We start from the raw sequence: 17513 nt of genomic DNA on the forward strand, positions 1-17513 counted from the left end.
ATTTCCAACCAATCCAAGGTTTCTTCTTCTATTTTGATGTGTAACTTTTTTTTTGCTAGTTGTTTTACGTCGCACCGACACAGATAGGTCTTCCGGCGACGATGGGACAGGAAAGGGCTAGGAGTGGGAAGGAAGCGGCCGTGGCCTTAATTAAGGTACAGCCCCAGCATTTGCCTGGTGTGAAAATGGGAAACCACGGAAAACCATTTTCAGGGCTGCCGACAGTGGGGTTCGAACCTACTATCTCCCGAATACTGGATACTGGCAGAAATTAAGCGACTGCAGCTATCGAGCTCGGTGACGTGTAACTTTTAGCCAGCCAATAAAATTGGGGGGGGGGAAGTGTCTTAATTATTCATGAAAGGTCTCGAATCTTCCCTGAATGTTTAAAAACTGCTGATTTTCACGGCTCGTCGCCACTTCAACAACATCTAACTTAGTGTATGGAAGTATAGCAGGGGGCGGGTAGCGCCTCTTCATTCGGGCAGCAGCTCTTCAACAAAGGTTCATGTAGGAGTGCAAGTACACGCCTCCATTCTGCTTTGCATTTTGGGCCATTTACTTATCCTATTCTTTTTCAACGAAGGCCCAGTAGGTTGGGTACAAGATACCCCTGTTTCTTTGTAGATGTGCCTTGAGGGTAGTTTATTTATTGCTAGCTCAGCAGTTTAACCCTCGGGGAAGGTCCGAAACCTTTCCAATGCAACCTACCTGTCTAAAAATGTAACTAAGTGCCGGCTTATGTAAAATTTTCTTATTACTTTAACTGCAAATCGGGGATAGAGATTGCTTCACCCTCTCGAGTTCCCCTTCATTTTTGATTTGAGGTGACTACGTTTTCATAACCGATTTTCTACTCTTAATGTATTAAAATTTTCTTATACGAGTCACCTCCCTAGTGTGAGAATAGCCCCTGTTTAATTGGCCTAGTGCCCCTTAGGTTTTAACAAGTGTTCATGTAGGAGTGCAAGTACACGCCTCCATTCTGCTTTGCATTTTGGGCCATTTACTTATCCTATTCTTTTTCAACGAAGGCCCAGTAGGTTGGGTACAAGATACACCTGTTTCTTTGTAGATGTGCCTTGAGGGCAGTTGATAGTAATGTTGGTTGTTGCCTTTGATAGGCTCAGAAAATTGAGAGCGGGGTAGCTCTTTTATTTGTGGTAAAAGTGCCTCAGAGAGGCTTGAGATGTGAAGGTGGGAGCAAGTGCTCCATGTTATTAGGGGTTTTCTGCCCTTTGGTAAATATGTGTTTGGGAGCTGAGAGCTCAGGAAATGTAAAGTGAAGGCTTGAAGCCTAAGTTCTGTTATACCACCAAATTTTGTCATTCCTAGGCTTAAATTTTGTTAATGGTACTTTTTACTTGTTGTTATTGGTTAAAGTTGGAAATTCTATATCATATCTGTTAAGTTTGGCTGTTTTGAAAATATAACCTTTAATGAAATTTCTCGGTTTTGTAGTTAGACCCATTCCAGCCCGCACCTTCTTTCACCTCTGCTGTTCCACGGGTAACCCCGTAACAACAACAATAATAATAATAATAATAATAATAATAATAATAATAATAATAATAATAATAATAATAATAATAATAATAATAATAATAATAATACAGTAGACTCTATTAATCTGGACTAGCTGAGGGGGGATAAACAACATTCAGGATGAAATGAAATAACCCAAAGAGAGTAGAAATTGCACAAAATCAGCAAAAAACAAACGTTTATTATGGTGCATTGAAAGTGCATGGGCGTAAGAAAAGATTCCCTATGTCCTGGCGTTTTCGAAACGTGAAAATCCAGCTAGAACGCGCTGAATTTTAAATTCCTAACTGTTTTGTCTAAGCCAGTGTTCCTAAGCCGCCCGGCCACGAGATATTCTCTTGGAACTTGCAGTTTTACTTTTCTAGGTATTTTTCATGAATTCGTATTTTATTGTGGAAATGTTATTAGGTGTCCACCCCCTTGGCTGAATGGTCAGCGTATTAAACTTCAGTTCAGAGGGCCTCCGCTTCGACTTCCGGGCGAGCCGGCGATTTTAACTGCGTTGGGTTAATTCTTCTGACTCGAAGCTTGGTATTCGTGTCCATTTTAATACCACTCTTTATCGACGTGCAACACACTACACGTAACAGAGAATGAATTCCTTCGCATGGCGTTGAAATCAGAAAGGGTGTGCGGTCGTAAAACTGGAACAACTCCTTGTCAAGTGCCCACTCAAATAAGTTGGAGAGAACACCGGGACAAAAGTCAGAAGTGAAAATACTTTTAAATCAATAATTTTCATGACTATGTCGAAAAGGGCAGAACCAGATCGTCTCTAAATTATGGAATCTAACTAAATAACTAGGTTACTAAATAACATATGTGTAAGAAACGTCAGTACGCAAGCCACTCATTTTTTGAAATATCAGGAATTTTAGACAGAAATATTTCAGCATTCGGAAAGGGAATACCGCTGTTTATTACGGGTCATAAAAACTGTCCGCAAGCCGATAGTAAAAAATTTATGGCGAATCTCATTTTCTCAGAATCGTAGGAAATAAAATCTGCGTTGCAGATGTCAGCTGGGAAGTATAAACAAATATTTTTACTAGCAGTGAAGATTAAGGCAGTGCGCATCCAGTTCTAGAGATGAATAGTCATAATGAACACCATCTCTTCGCAAGTTCACACTGCAGTGTGTAAGTGCTTGTTTCAAAACACTGGTGCTTTTTGAATTCATAGGCGTACAGGTGTAAATAGTAATATGAATAAAAGTCAAGGCACTTTGCTTAATTTTGGTATTAAAGGAAATCGTACTGAAGATGTTTCTGTCACAACAGCTAGGGATGTATCCACCTCAAGATCACAGAGCGATCTCCAGAATAAGGAAACTACCAGCACACAGAGGAAAATGTCTGCGTTTACTTGTAGATACACATACAACTACTTGGTATGGTTTCGTACAATATCCGGATAATGACTAGTTGGCACGATCTCAATGTGTCATTTGCGCTACTATTTTAGAAAATGAAGTTATGAAGCCCTGTCGACGTTTTGGTCATCTCAACACAAGACATTCCGATTCAGTCAACAACGTACACCACATCCACAAAAAGAAAATAATCATAAGACGTAGACTTTCACGACCACTAAATGACATAATAATAATTTGGGGATATTAGGTCGCGCAATATTAATAATCTGCTGACGCGTTTCGATTCTGCGACCAGGATCTTCTTCAGAACAATAACTCCATAGTAACCAGACCCTGTTAGAAATATAGCTCATTCCATGGCCTCCATAGTCAAGGAGAAAGATGATGACGAATTAATTGTCGAGGGTAGCCATGATATACTCGTACAATATGAAGCCGTCATCGTGGTTAAAATTATGCGGGTGTTTAGCAGTTGGTATCGACTGATGGTGATTCCAAGTATAAAATGTTTATCTTTGCAAATGATAGAAATCGCACCAAAAATGATTTGATGGTCATTATGTATTTTTCAATATTCGGTAACCTAATTAGTTAGCAAACTTCCGCTTTAAATCAATGATAGGAGCAGGATCAGTATTTCCATGGCAAGTGGAGACGAGAAGAGGAGCTAATATTAATCAACTGCAAAAAATATCATTCCAAATTCTACATTTTCGGAAATATAATATTCGTCATTGAGTGACAAATAAACGAACAAAAACAGCTACATCTATTTAATTTTATTCAGCGCTGGAATTATTACCCCCCAGTTGGTTTCATCTAGCCTCCTACAGTCAAGTTTACTCAAGGCGTATTCAGATCCATTTCACTACGGTAGCTAAAACTGGAACGCTCTCATGTTCCACTCGGTAGCATTATTATTATTATTATTATTATTATTATTATTATTATTATTATTATTATTATTATTATTATTATTATTATTATGTAACTGAAAGGACACAATGACTTGAATCGCAAGAGCAGGTCGTCGCGGGTGAAGCTGCGGATGATAAAAATAACAATAATAATTGTACCGGGAGGTACACCTCAGCTCCGTGCATTTAAATGAAGCGCCTTGAAGAACGCTATCTATCACAAAAAATTGAAACTAGTGCAAGAAGGTGGGACGTTGATCAACAGATGTCTGTACTAAAGTGATAGAGTAATGTATTATTTTAAGGTTTCCTAAACTGAGTGGATTCTTTTTTTGTGTGTGTGTGTGTGTGTGTGTGTGTGTGTGTGTGTGTGTGTGTGTGTGTGTGTGTGTGTGTGTGTGTGTGTGTGTGTGTGTGTGTGTGTGTGTGTGTGTGTGTCGCAGTTTGCAACAACTATTTCAAGAAGTTTGGACTTTTCTCCATAGATGTCTCTATTAAAGAACTGATGTCAGGCACCCTGGTGCAAAGTGGAACAACTAGAAATTTAAAGAAATTTTGTGTTTACAGGTTTTCTGAACTGAATTGAATTCCCTTGTTTTTGATACTTAGGTTTGCAACACTTCTGACTTATCCCGCCAACCTTGGATTTTGGCCAATCAAAAATTTTTGTTTATTTAATTTTCAGCCAATCAAACGCTTCTTGGACCTATTTTATCTGCCAATAAAGTGAGAGGGTGTGTCTGGTTTCGGTCTAGAGTCTTCTCGAACCTTCCTCCAGGGATAAAATCTGACGCCTTTTCGAGTAACCTGTAACCGTTGGGGCAAGTGCTCTTGAAAATTTTGTTTTAAATATCCTGTAAAAGAAATTGGGAGATTCGTCTCCTTGACTATCTGTCTAAATGCAACATTAGTGATTGGGACCTTTGTAAATTATGAGCTTGAAGCTCAAATTGTAACTTACTAATTCCTGAGTTTTCTGTTTTTTTATCTACCTTGTAACAAAACTACCTCTGTACCTGAAATCTTGTTGTTTGTTAAAATTTAATATCGGAAAAGAAATATAAACTTTATTTTAATGTTTTAAAGTAAACTTTGACCACCGTAGATAGACCCATTCAAATCAACACCTACTTTCACATCTCTGTGATTCACAAAATCCCGGTAATAATAATAAAGTAATAATAATAATAATAATAATAATAATAATAATAATAATAATAATAATAATAATAATAATAATACTCTTCTGTTTCCCTTGGCTTTAATAAAGTCATCAGAGAGTGGGGAAAGGATATCACAGACCTAACCATCGGGATTGGTGGGAAAGAAATCAAAGTGAAATGCTTGGCTTTCGCAGATGACCCTGCTATCATCACTAAGAACAAGGAGGAAACATGGCATCGAGACATTACACAGAATAACATCACAGGCAGGCCTTCAGATAACATCTGAGAAGACCAAGAATATACAGAATTTTCAGCAAAAGTGCAAGAATGATCAAATTTAATCTGCATATCCAACAATTCCACAGGTATCTATTTTTAATACCTTGGAGAAATAATTCTTCCTTCGGGATTAGACAATTAGGCAAATACAGAAAGGGCCTCAAAACATCAGAGGGCATTTAGACTGACATGGAATCACTACAATAAACGAATAATGTCACTTTAATGTTTATCTGAAATATTACAAAATATTTCTTCTACCGGAAGCTCTATATGCATCATAAACCTTAACTTAAGGAGGTCATTCTAAAATATCAGATATTGAAAACAACGAAAGTTCTCGGCCCCATACATGAAAATGGGATTTGGATCGAAAGGCGAACTTCAGACCTCTATAGTTACAAAGATAATTTCATCAACACTGTACAGAGGAGACGTTTGATATTTTTGGACACATTTTAATTATGCATAATAATAGACACACAAATATGTTATTTTATGTAATCAATTCCCGAAATAGGGAAATAAATTGGCTAGGAGAAACAAGAGGCCATGAACCTACTACGCTGGCGTTGCAGGGGGAGAGGTGATACTCCCACGTGGAGCGTCCCAGGTGGCGGATAGGGGGGTCCTAACCGGCTTGCCGGCGAACTTGAGGGAAATAAAATACATCTCATGGACCAAACACTACCCCCTGCGGGTGGGGGACGCACATGTAGAATACACCCGCGGTATCCCCTGCCTGTCGTGAGAGGCGACTAAAAGGGGAGACCAAGGGATGATTGAATTAGAACCATGAAACTACTCTTGATTCGTACCATCATGCGGGGAACAACATGGGTTGCCTGTACTTGCGAGTAGTACCACTAAATTGGTACGAAATAGGTTTGTGATTAGTAGCAGTAAAGAGGCTGGCCTGGGGGGTTTCCAGTACCCGTGCGTCGTACCCATGTGAGCAACACCGCGGGTCTGGGTCTAGCCTGTGAGATGTACCGCTATTTGAGCGGCACCGTGCGTCTGCGTTGCCTGTGATTAGTACCCACTATGTGAGGAACACCACGGGAATACCGGCGCCCGTGATTAGTACATGTAGGTGAGGAACCGTAGCGGCTATCCCTTTCCGAGATGAATCCTACTGTTTCCCGTGCATCTTCATCTCCTCCATGAGTCACTAATTATGTAAGGCGTCGGACATGGGCAAGACTTTGTTCGATGGAAGGTGATGTGACCACGTACTAGGTCATCAGCCAGAATCCAGTTAACACCAGCCACATGAGTATTCTTTAATAATTCATCTCTCTATCTTTCTGTAAAATGTCTGTAAAACGTAGCCTTACCTTATTCATTTAGATTTTCTATTAGTTTAGCAGTAGTTTGACTTTTCATTCTTCTTTCCTCGGTGGGAGGTAGTTTGTGCTCTGGAATGAATGTGTATTCGGTTCTATTAGTTAGAGATAAGAGTGAATGTCATCGAGAGAGACCTCAACTGTCCTAAAAATTTAAGACGGCAGGAGAAATAAAAGTAAATGACCTCCGCGTTAATCTTGAATGATTTTGAAATAGTTTGAAAATTAATTGAGACAGATTAGGACAGTGTTCTAGTGTTTTTCTAAGTGTCAAATTTCATTCTATGATTATACGACATTTCTGTGGACTTTAGTTCGTTTAGAGTCATCTGAATAATTTAGTACGATAGCTTTGCAAGTGTGATTAGGCACGGTCAATAAATATAATAATAATAATGAGTAAAAATAATTAAACCTAATTACGGGCTAAAATTTGAATAAGGTTATGGGTTTAATGTTGGTTTGTTCTTGGAAAGAATTATCGTGTGCTCACTTTATGTAAAGTAGGCCTGGAACATGGCATCCTCCGGACGGAGTAATGATGAATTATACGTATATTTTACTGTGCTATTAATTTGATTATGACTTGCAGATGAACATTATATTTTGTGTGATGATTTATGCATCCATTAGAGTCATTTTTGGAAGAAATGTGTCACTGGACATGATTTCTTAGAGCTTGAGTGCAGATTAATCGAGAGCCACGATATAGTAGGAGAATAAGAATAAATGCCGCAACTCATGTACCGTAAGCGCGTATTCTAATATTTTGACCTGTGCTGTAGGTATTTTACTTGCTTATTTTGAGTGATTTCTATTTAAAGGATTCCCTTGAACATCGTTGTATAATGAATTTCTGCATAAAAGTGATAACCTCAACTCTATCACGTCTTAGATCGATACCTGGAATATACATGATATTGTCATCTAGAGAATGATTTCCCTAATTTGGAATAAATCCAAAATTTAATAATAATGGGTTAGTGTTCGTGTAAATAATATTGTAATATTGTCGTGTACCTATGTGTGAATGTGTGATGTGTGATTTGATTATATTCTGTGTTTTGTGAATTTTCTTGAATGGTTTTATGATGATGTTCTCCACTGCGCGCGTCAAATTTTGACCGATTTACGTTATTTTCGCGTGTCCGTGATTTGATGAATTATGTATCTTTAGAAGATTTTATTATAATTTAAGGTAGATTAGGATCTAATTCACTAAAATAAATTGAATAAGAGAAGGCAACGTCCGTGGATTGATGTCACGAGGCTGAATTTTTAGTTATTGTACAGTCACTTATTGCATAACAACGAGTAACGTTTAGGTTGATATGAGATCAAATAAGAATTAATTAGGAGAAGTTCAGTCACTTAATAATTATAAAAATGAATGGATTGATGAAGGGAAAGTCTAAAGAAGACTTATTAACCACAATTTCTTGAATTAAACATTTTTCAATAATTTTAATAAGGGAAAGAAAATGATCATTTTCTTGTAGAATTAAGTGAGATCCAGAAGGAATATTTTAATTTCAGCAATTTAATTATCATTATTGGAGAGAGTGATACCAGATAGTATTTTGATTTTCAATCCAGTTTATAGTAAATTAATGATCCATATTATTATTATTACAGACAAGAATATTCGTTGAGCTTTAATTTGATCAAGATTCCTTATAGACGATAGCACGAGGAGGAAAAGATTTTCAAGAATTAGTCCCCGATTTTGTAAATTTAATTGTTTATTGGAAGAGTGATAGTTTTTAATAAATGTATAAACCTATTTTAGCTTCTTTTCATTTGTCGCTAGTCCTTCATCTATTCCTGCCTTTAAAATTTTCCGCACAGCCGATAAGCGAATGGTCTACCTCTGAGACTCTTGCTCACCGGCGAGCTGAGCCCAGCATGATGGGGGCAATAGGTCTGCCTTCCCTGTACGAAGTGCAATCCTTGTGAGTAGTACCATCTTCTGTGAAGCACAATGAGTCTTCGCTACTTTTGATTAGTACCCCAACATGACAAATGCCATGGTTCTACTTTACGCGCGACATGTACCATTTTGCGGGACCTTAGACGTGGATTTTTTACCCCTTTAGATATCAATCATCATTGTGCTTTATAAGTGGTCCCTTGGTCAGTAATAATATTATTTACGACCTTTTTTTGAGTCTGATCCACTGGTTTTTGTTTGTTTGTTTTTTGTTGAGTTCATGCCCATTCATTCATTCTTCATGACTTTTTTATTTTGATCAGTGGATGAACTTTTAGTTATTTCTTTTCGTACCATTAGGGGCCGATGACCTCGATGTTAGGCCCCTTTAAACAACAAGCATTATCATAATCATCATCATCACTTCGTACAATTAGGGGCCGATGACCTAGATGTTAGGCCCCTTTAAACAACAAGCATCGTCGTCATAATCAACGTCATCATCAAGCTTTATGTGGATATTTCTTCGTCTTTTCTGATACTTTTCCTCCTTTCGTATTGATATAATTTCCTGAGAAAGTTTTCCCTTTTTAATTCTCTTCTTTTTTCCCTCCACAGCTTGGATTACGGGTTCGGATTCACTATATATGTACATAACCAACTGTTCACGAACTGTAAATCTCAAGTTGCCAGCCGTGTTGAGTGGGTCAGACTGTTGAGGCGCTGGCCTTCTGACCCCAACTGAGCAGGTTCGATCCTGGCTCAGTGAGTTGTTTAAATACATCAGTCTCATGTCGGTAGGTTTACTGGCAAGTAAAATAACTCCTGCAGGACGACATTCCGGCACTTTAATGATGATGATGATGATGATGATAATAAAATTATTATTATTATCATGTTACGAAATACTATTAAAATGTTTGGATCGTGAAAGGAGATGAGTTTATCGGAGAAAATGGAAGAGGGAAGTTTCTGGTACAATATGAGCAACTACAGAGCAAGAAGCATTCTGGAGACATGTATATAAAATGAAAACTTAACGCTGGATGTGAAGAGACGTATCCTATATATCTCCGTGAATGCAAAATATGAATATAAAATAAGTGTGGGCGAGTCCAAGAGCACTCACAAACGTTATTGGGAAAATATATCTACGTACTTACTACAAGAAAAACATTTCTTGTCGAGGACTCTCCGGAGAAGTAATGTGCTTCCAAGTAGACAATAATATATGACAGATGGACGATAGAGCCACAAACGAAACATACGTCCTTGTCGTGTCTGCTGTCCTTTTAAAATGACAAAAGAATCCCTCTGCACTGCAACCGTGACGAGTCTTGGCCCACCAAGTGACAGCTGTTCAGCCCGTAGTCCTCCCGAATACGAGGTGACAGTGGTCAGTGCTACGAAACCTCTCGATTTTCAACACTGGGGTCTCTATCTCCGTAAGGTTCTCATGTGGTCTGAGCGGACCTCGAACCAGTCCTCAGATCAGGAAACAATCCTGGCCGGGATTCGAAACTCCCGATAAAATGTAGGCTCGCCAACCGTCGACTACGCGGTCGGCTTTAAAATGTAAATCACCCCCTATGAGGGGGGGGGGGAGACGAAGAATACACCCATGGTAAGAGGCGACTAAAGGGGGCGACCATGGGATGATGAAATTAGAACCCTAAGACTTCTTGTGATTGGTACCATTACGTGAGGAACACCATGGGTCGACGTTATTTGCGATTAGTACTACCATCTGAGGAACACTATGGTTCTACGTTACCTACGAGTAGTAACCTCATGTGAGCAACACCACGGTTATGGGCCAGGTAAGGGATATCTGAAGGCTGGTTCGAGGTCCCCTCAGCCTACTTAATTACAATTGAGGGGCCGTCTGTCTGTGAGGTCGCGGCCCCGGTCTAGAAAGCCAAGAATAATGGCCGAGAGGATTCGTCATGCTGACCACACGATACCTCGTAAACTGCAGGTCTTCGGGCTAAGCAGCGATCGCTTGGTAGGCCAAGACCCTTCGGTGCTGTTGCTCCATGGATTATGTTTGTTTGTTTGTTTATTTTTGTTTGTTTATTTGTTCCTTTTGTAGTACCAGTTCAGGAGAGATGAGTACATTGGGGTAAACAAAAAAGTAATATTAAAAGGACATCGGATTTTTGCAGGTATGAAAAATTAAGAGGTTTAACATTTATTTCCTTTTTCCTGAACCATAGTGCCTTTTGGACCTCAGTCTCCTGGAATTTAACAGGATGGAGCAAACATGCTGTTGTAAAAGTGTACCAATTTAGAGCTATATTGCGCATCCCTTGTAGATTACCGTGTCGATAATTTTGTCTACTTTGTACCTGATTTTTGGACTTACAGTCCGCTATTGTTATCAGAGCCGTCGAGCTCATTTGTTGATGTTTATGCCCAAGTTTTGTAGTAATCAAATTTTAAAACCAAAAAAAAAAAAAAGGAAAAGGAAAGAAGTAAAATTTCAACGTTTAGTGCTTTAACTTATGCTCTGGTCACTTCCTTGTCCGCCCATTCTCCCCGGCATCTTCTTACACTTTTCTGTTCCACGATATTTTCGTAGCAATGATAATAATAATAATAATAATAATAATTATTATTATTATTATTATTATACCGGGAGGTACACCTCAACCCCGCACATTTAAAAGAAGCGCCTTAAGGAAATCTATCGAACAAACTTGAAACTGCTTAATGCATAAAGTTGGGACATTGATCAGAAGATGTCACTTCTAAATAACTGAGTAATATGTTATTTCGGAGTTTTCTAAACTGACTGGATTTCTTTGTTTTGTTAAGGTGTACATCAAGAAGTTTAAACTTTTCTCCATACATGTGTCTACTATAAAAACTGAGGTAATGCACTCTGGTGCAAGGTGGAATAATTAATGATTTTTTTGCTGCTTGTTTCACGTCGCACTGACACAGATAGGTCTTATGGCGACAATGGGACAGGAAAGGCCTAGGAATGGGAAGGAAGCGGCCGTGGCCTTAACTGAGGTACAGCCCCAGCATTCATTAATGATTTGAAGAAGTTCTTTGTTTATTTCTCAACTAAATTGACTTTCATTTATTTCGGTACTTCAAGGTAGCATCACTTCCTTCTCATCCCTCCAGCTTTTGAGTCTGGCCAATTACAAATTTTCTGTAATTATTTTTCAGCCAATCATAGGCTTCTTGTAGCTTTTTGTATAACCAGTAAAAACGAGGTGTGTCCGGATTTAGCTCAGAGCTTTCTCGAACCCTCGTCTCAGGTATATAGGCTGCGGCTTTTCCAAGTTACCTTGTCTTATTGATCGTCGAATTACTGAGTGTGTGTGTTAAGATAGGGGGCGGAGCGCCTCATTCTTCGGCAGGCAGAACATCAGCCCAGGTAATGGCCAACAGTTTTCTATCTCTGGAGCTATCTCCGCAAACTCACCCGAGGGGAAGTACCTAATCTTTAAACTATGTAACCATCTGTTTTCTAAAATGTAAACTTCTTCTTCTAATGTAAAATTTCATAAAGTCTTAAAATATAAATCGGGGATAGAGAGTGCGTTACCCTCTCGAGTTCCCCTTCAATTTATCTAGAGGTGAATACGATTTTGTAACGGTTTTTTCTCATGTAAATCATAAATTAACTTGTCCTACGAGTCACCTCAGTAGTTTGGTGTTAGCCTCTGCATCATCGGGCCACTAGCCCCAGTAGAGTTTTGAAACTCAGTTTTCAAGGAGAGCTAGTGTACGCCTCCATACATTTTTGAGTTGGGACCAGCAATTTAACCTGTTCTTATTTTCACGAAGACCCAGAAGTATGGATACTATATACCCCTGTATTAACTAGATTGTAAATTGTAGGTTGTGCCTAGAGAGGCCAGTTTGTAAAGTTTTTTTCTGAAGTTGCCTTGAGTAGGCTATAAGAGTTTGGGAGCGCAGCCTCCTTGGTTGTATTTGTAGAGCATGTAAGCTCTTTTCTGATATTTGTTTAATTTTCGAGTGGTGCCTTTGGAAGTACGTAAATTATTGCTGTTGTAGCCAAGTGCTCGTGAAAATGGTGTATTGGGAGATTTCTCTCCTTATCTAACTAAACGCAATGTTTGCGACGCGGTAAATTTGTAAATTTGGAGCTTGAAGCTCAAAACTGGTAAATTCCCAATTTTTGGGTTGTTCTATTCTTGCATCAAAATTGTTATAGTACCTGATAACTTGCCTCTTTACATAGTGAAGAATTTTGTTAAGTTAGAGATCTGAAAAGAAATATAACCATCATTTTAAAGTATTATATTCTTTGATATCGTTGATAGACCCACACCCACAAGCACCTTCCTTCACCTCTGCGTTCCACAGATAACCCCGAACAACAATAATAATAATAATAATAATAATAATAATAATAATAATAATAATAATAATAATAATAATAATAATAATAATACCCGAGAACAGTGGTTCAGCTTTATGAGCCCAAGTAAGCAGGTGCCATTCTGGCTCAGTCGGGTGATAGTTGAGGGACCTCAAGTACGTTAGCGTCACGTCGGTAGATTTAAGGGCACAAAAAACTGCGTTGAGATTTTAATTCGGCATATCTGCGTTTCATAAAACCCTAAATATACTGTAATTACTCTTGACATAAGACAAATAAAATCGCATTCTCAATTATTATTATTATTATTATTATTATTATTATTATTATTATTATTATGATTATTATTATTATTATTATTATTATTATTATTATTATTACCGTATTTTTGTGGTAGGTAGAGGTGAAGGAAGGTGCGGGGGTGAACGGGTCTCAAACTACGAAATTAAAGTTACTGTAAAATTTAACAAGGTTATATTCTCTTTTCAAAATCAAGAAATAACAAGCATGGAAGGTACAGAGTAGCAAGGCAACAAAAGAGCAACAACAGTATTTACAGGCTTTGGGCTTCGAGCCCCGAACTCACAATTCTTGAGCAGTTAGCCCAAGCTTACATGTACATAAGGTTTAACAAAGGGGCAGAAAACCCCAATCATGCCCAGGAGCACTTGCTCCAAATTACACAGTAAGACCTCCTAGAGGCACGCAGAAACAAATTTCAAAAGAGCGATCCGCTCTCAAAATTTTAAGCCTATAAAAAAGGCCACACCTAACTCGACCTTCAAGTTGTCCTCTAAGGACATAGACACAGGGGTAAAATACCCAACCTACTGAGGACTATTAAGTGAGAAAAAGATTAATTACATGACCTCTAAAATAACAATTTGAGAGTAGGCGATCTGCACTCCTAATACATTTTGTTTAAAACCTAATCTGGCTCTAGGTCGCTAATGCAAGGGCTAATCCCATACTACGGAGGTGACTTTAGAAAAGAACAATTTACATTACATTAAGGAAGAATCGGTTGTGAGAAATAAGTTCACCTCAAAACAATATGAGTGGGAGCTCGAGAGGGTTAAGCACTCTCTATCCCAATATGTAGCTTACAAGAGAATAGATACAAAGAGTCTTTACATTTTAGGGAAACGTTACATGGTGGAAAAACTTCGGACCCGCCCCGAGAGTTAAACTGCTGAGCTAGCAAGAAAAGAAGTTATTATACGGCCATTACCTGGTTGTTGAACAGTTGCCCGAAGAAAGAGGCGCTTCCCGCCCCCTGCTATGTACTTTACACACTGAAAGATGGTAGAAAAGTGGCGCAGAGACCCTAAAATCAGCAGTTTATATGCTCTCGCGGAAAGTTCGAGGCGTTTCAGGAAAGAAAACACCCGCCCACAATCATTTATTGGTTAGGGTTAAGCAGTATATCCAATTTGAAGAAGAAACACCTTATTGGTCACAAATTAATTAAAGAAATTCGGGATTGGCTAAATTCAAAACAAGGAGAAAGAAAGGGGGATACAGCCAACTTAAACAATACCACAAAGAAATTTAACAAGAAACAAACTTTTGAAATAAAAATTTCTCCAAAAACAGTTCTTTCACCTTGCACTAGGGTGCACTATTGTAGTTCTTCAGTAGTGTCCTCTAGAAGAGAAGGTTCACACTTATTACTACAAGCAAAACAAAAATACGTCGAAAACGACCCAGTTCAGAAACTTCAAAATTTCCAAGTAGTGACATCTTCTGGGTAACTTGAAAATTAATACATTAGAAAAAGTTCGGAATTCCTCCAGCCGAGGATTTTCAACCGGCGCAAAGTTTGAATTAGCGGCGTGGAGGTGTACCGCCCAGTACAATTATTATTATTATTATTATTATTATTATTATTATTATTATTATTATTATTATTATTATTATTATTATTATTATTATTATTATTATTATTCTGTATCCTCAGTTATCATGCGCCAGTATTTTTGATTCAATAACTTATAGGCGGTTTGTGTGCCACTTTCAGTAATCCATTTTACTCTAACCCCCTGTGGGTGGGAGACGCAGATGAAGAATACACCCACGGTATCCCTTGCCTGTTGTAGAGGCGACTAAAAGGGGCCCACGGGGCTCTCAACTTGGGAGTGTGGATTGGCGACCACGGGGCACTTAGCTGAGTCTTGGCATTGCATCTACTTACTTGCGTCAGGCTCGTCACTTTCGTGTATCCTGTCCGACCTCCCTCGGTCAACTCTACCTCTTTCCCGACTCCGACGGTATAAGAGCATTCGAGGCCTAGAGAGACTTTCATTTTCACGCCCTTCGTGGCCCTTGCCTTTCTTCGTCCGTTACTTCATCCTTCGAAGTGACGGGTCCCTTCTTTCTTCCTTTATCTCTCTCTTTACCCCCTCTGGGTGGGAGACGCAGACGAAAAATACACCCACGGTATCCCCTGCCGGTCGTGAGAGGCGACTACATGGGGCAACCAAGGAATGATTGAATTAGAACCATGAAACTACGTTTGATTCGTACCATCACGCGGGGAACACCATGGGTTGCCTGTACTTGCGAGTAGTACCAATATATTAGGTACGAAATAGGTTTGTGATTACTAGCAGTCATGAGCGTGGCGTGGGGGTTTCCAGTACCCGTGCGTCGTACCCATGTGAGCAACACCACGGGTCTGGGCGTTGCCTGTGAGTTGTACCACTATATGAGCGACACTGTGGGTCTGCGTTGCCTGTGATTAGTACCCACTATGTGAGGAACACCACGGGAATACCGGCACCCGTGACTAGTACACCTAGGTGAGGAAACTCATCGGTTTGCGTCGGCGATGAGTGGCGCCATTGTGTGAGGAACACCATAGGATTGCGTTACCTGTACGAAGTACAATACTTGTGAGTAGTACCATCTTGTGTGGAACACCGTGAGTCTTTGCTACTTTTGATTAGTACCCCAACATGACAAAATACCATGGTTCTACTTTACTCGCGATATGTACCATTCTGTGGGGGCCTTAGAAATGGAATTTTGACCCCTTTAGACATCAAGCATACTCGATTCAGGATTATGCTTCATAAGTGGTCCCTTGGTCAGTAATACACTGACTGACAGAGCAAATGCAACACCAAGAAGGAGTGGTTCGAAAGGGATGAAAGTTGGGGAAAAAACAGAGACGGCACGGACGAATAATTGATGTTCATTTCAAACCGATATGCAGGTTACACAATGCGCACGGCATCGACTCAGTAGGATGTAGGACCACCGCGAGCGGCGATGCACGCAGAAACACGTCGAGGTACAGAGTCAATAAGAGTGCGGATGGTGTCCTGAGGAATGGTTCTCCATTCTCTGTCAACCATTTGCCACAGTTGATCGTCCGTACGAGGCTGGGGCAGAGTTTGCAAACGGCGTCCAATGAGATCCCACACGTGTTCGATTGGTGAGAGATCCGGAGAGTACGCTGGCCACGGAAGCATCTGTACACCTCGTAGAGCCTGTTGGGAGATGCGAGCAGTGTGTGGGCGGGCATTATCCTGCTGAAACAGAGCATTGGGCAGCCCCTGAAGGTACGGGAGTGCCACCGGCCGCAGCACATGCTGCACGTAGCGGTGGGCATTTAACGTGCCTTGAATACGCACTAGAGGTGACGTGGAATCATACGCAATAGCGCCCCAAACCATGATGCCGCGTTGTCTAGCGGTAGGGCGCTGCACAGTTACTGCCGGATTTGAACTTTCTCCACGCCGACGCCACACTCGTCTGCGGTGACTATCACTGACAGAACAGAAGCGTGACTCATCGGAGAACACGACGTTCCGCCATTCCCTCATCCAAGTCGCTCTAGCCCGGCACCATGCCAGGCGTGCACGTCTATGCTGTGGAGTCAATGGTAGTCTTCTGAGCGGACGCCGGGAGTGCAGGCCTCCTTCAACCAATCGACGGGAAATTGTTCTGGTCGATATTGGAACAGCCAGGGTGTCTTGCACATGCTGAAGAATGGCGGTTGACGTGGCGTGCGGGGCTGCCACCGCTTGGCGGCGGATGCGCCGATCCTCGCGTGCTGACGTCACTCGGGCTGCGCCTGGACCCCTCGCACGTGCCACATGTCCCTGCGCCAACCATCTTCGCCACAGGCGCTGCACCGTGGACACATCCCTATGGATATCGGCTGCGATTTGACGAAGCGACCAACCTGCCCTTCTCAGCCCGATCACCATACCCCTCGTAAAGTCGTCTGTCTGCTGGAAATGCCTCCGTTGACGGCGGCCTGGCATTCTTAGCTATACACGTGTCCTGTGGCACACGACAACACGTTCTACAATGACTGTCGGCTGAGAAATCACGGTACGAAGTGGGCCATTCGCCAACGCCGTGTCCCATTTATCGTTCGCTACGTGCGCAGCACAGCGGTGCATTTCACATCATGAGCATACCTCAGTGACGTCAGTCTACCCTGCAATTGGCATAAAGTTCTGACCACTCCTTCTTGGTGTTGCATTTGCTCTGTCAGTCAGTGTACTTATTATAGATGATCTTTTTTGCGTCGGATCCACTGTTTCTTTGTTTTTTCTTGGGTTCGTGTTCATCCATTC

This window comes from Anabrus simplex, chromosome 4 (genome assembly GCF_040414725.1).
Source record: "Anabrus simplex isolate iqAnaSimp1 chromosome 4, ASM4041472v1, whole genome shotgun sequence".
NCBI lineage: Eukaryota > Metazoa > Arthropoda > Insecta > Orthoptera > Tettigoniidae > Anabrus > Anabrus simplex.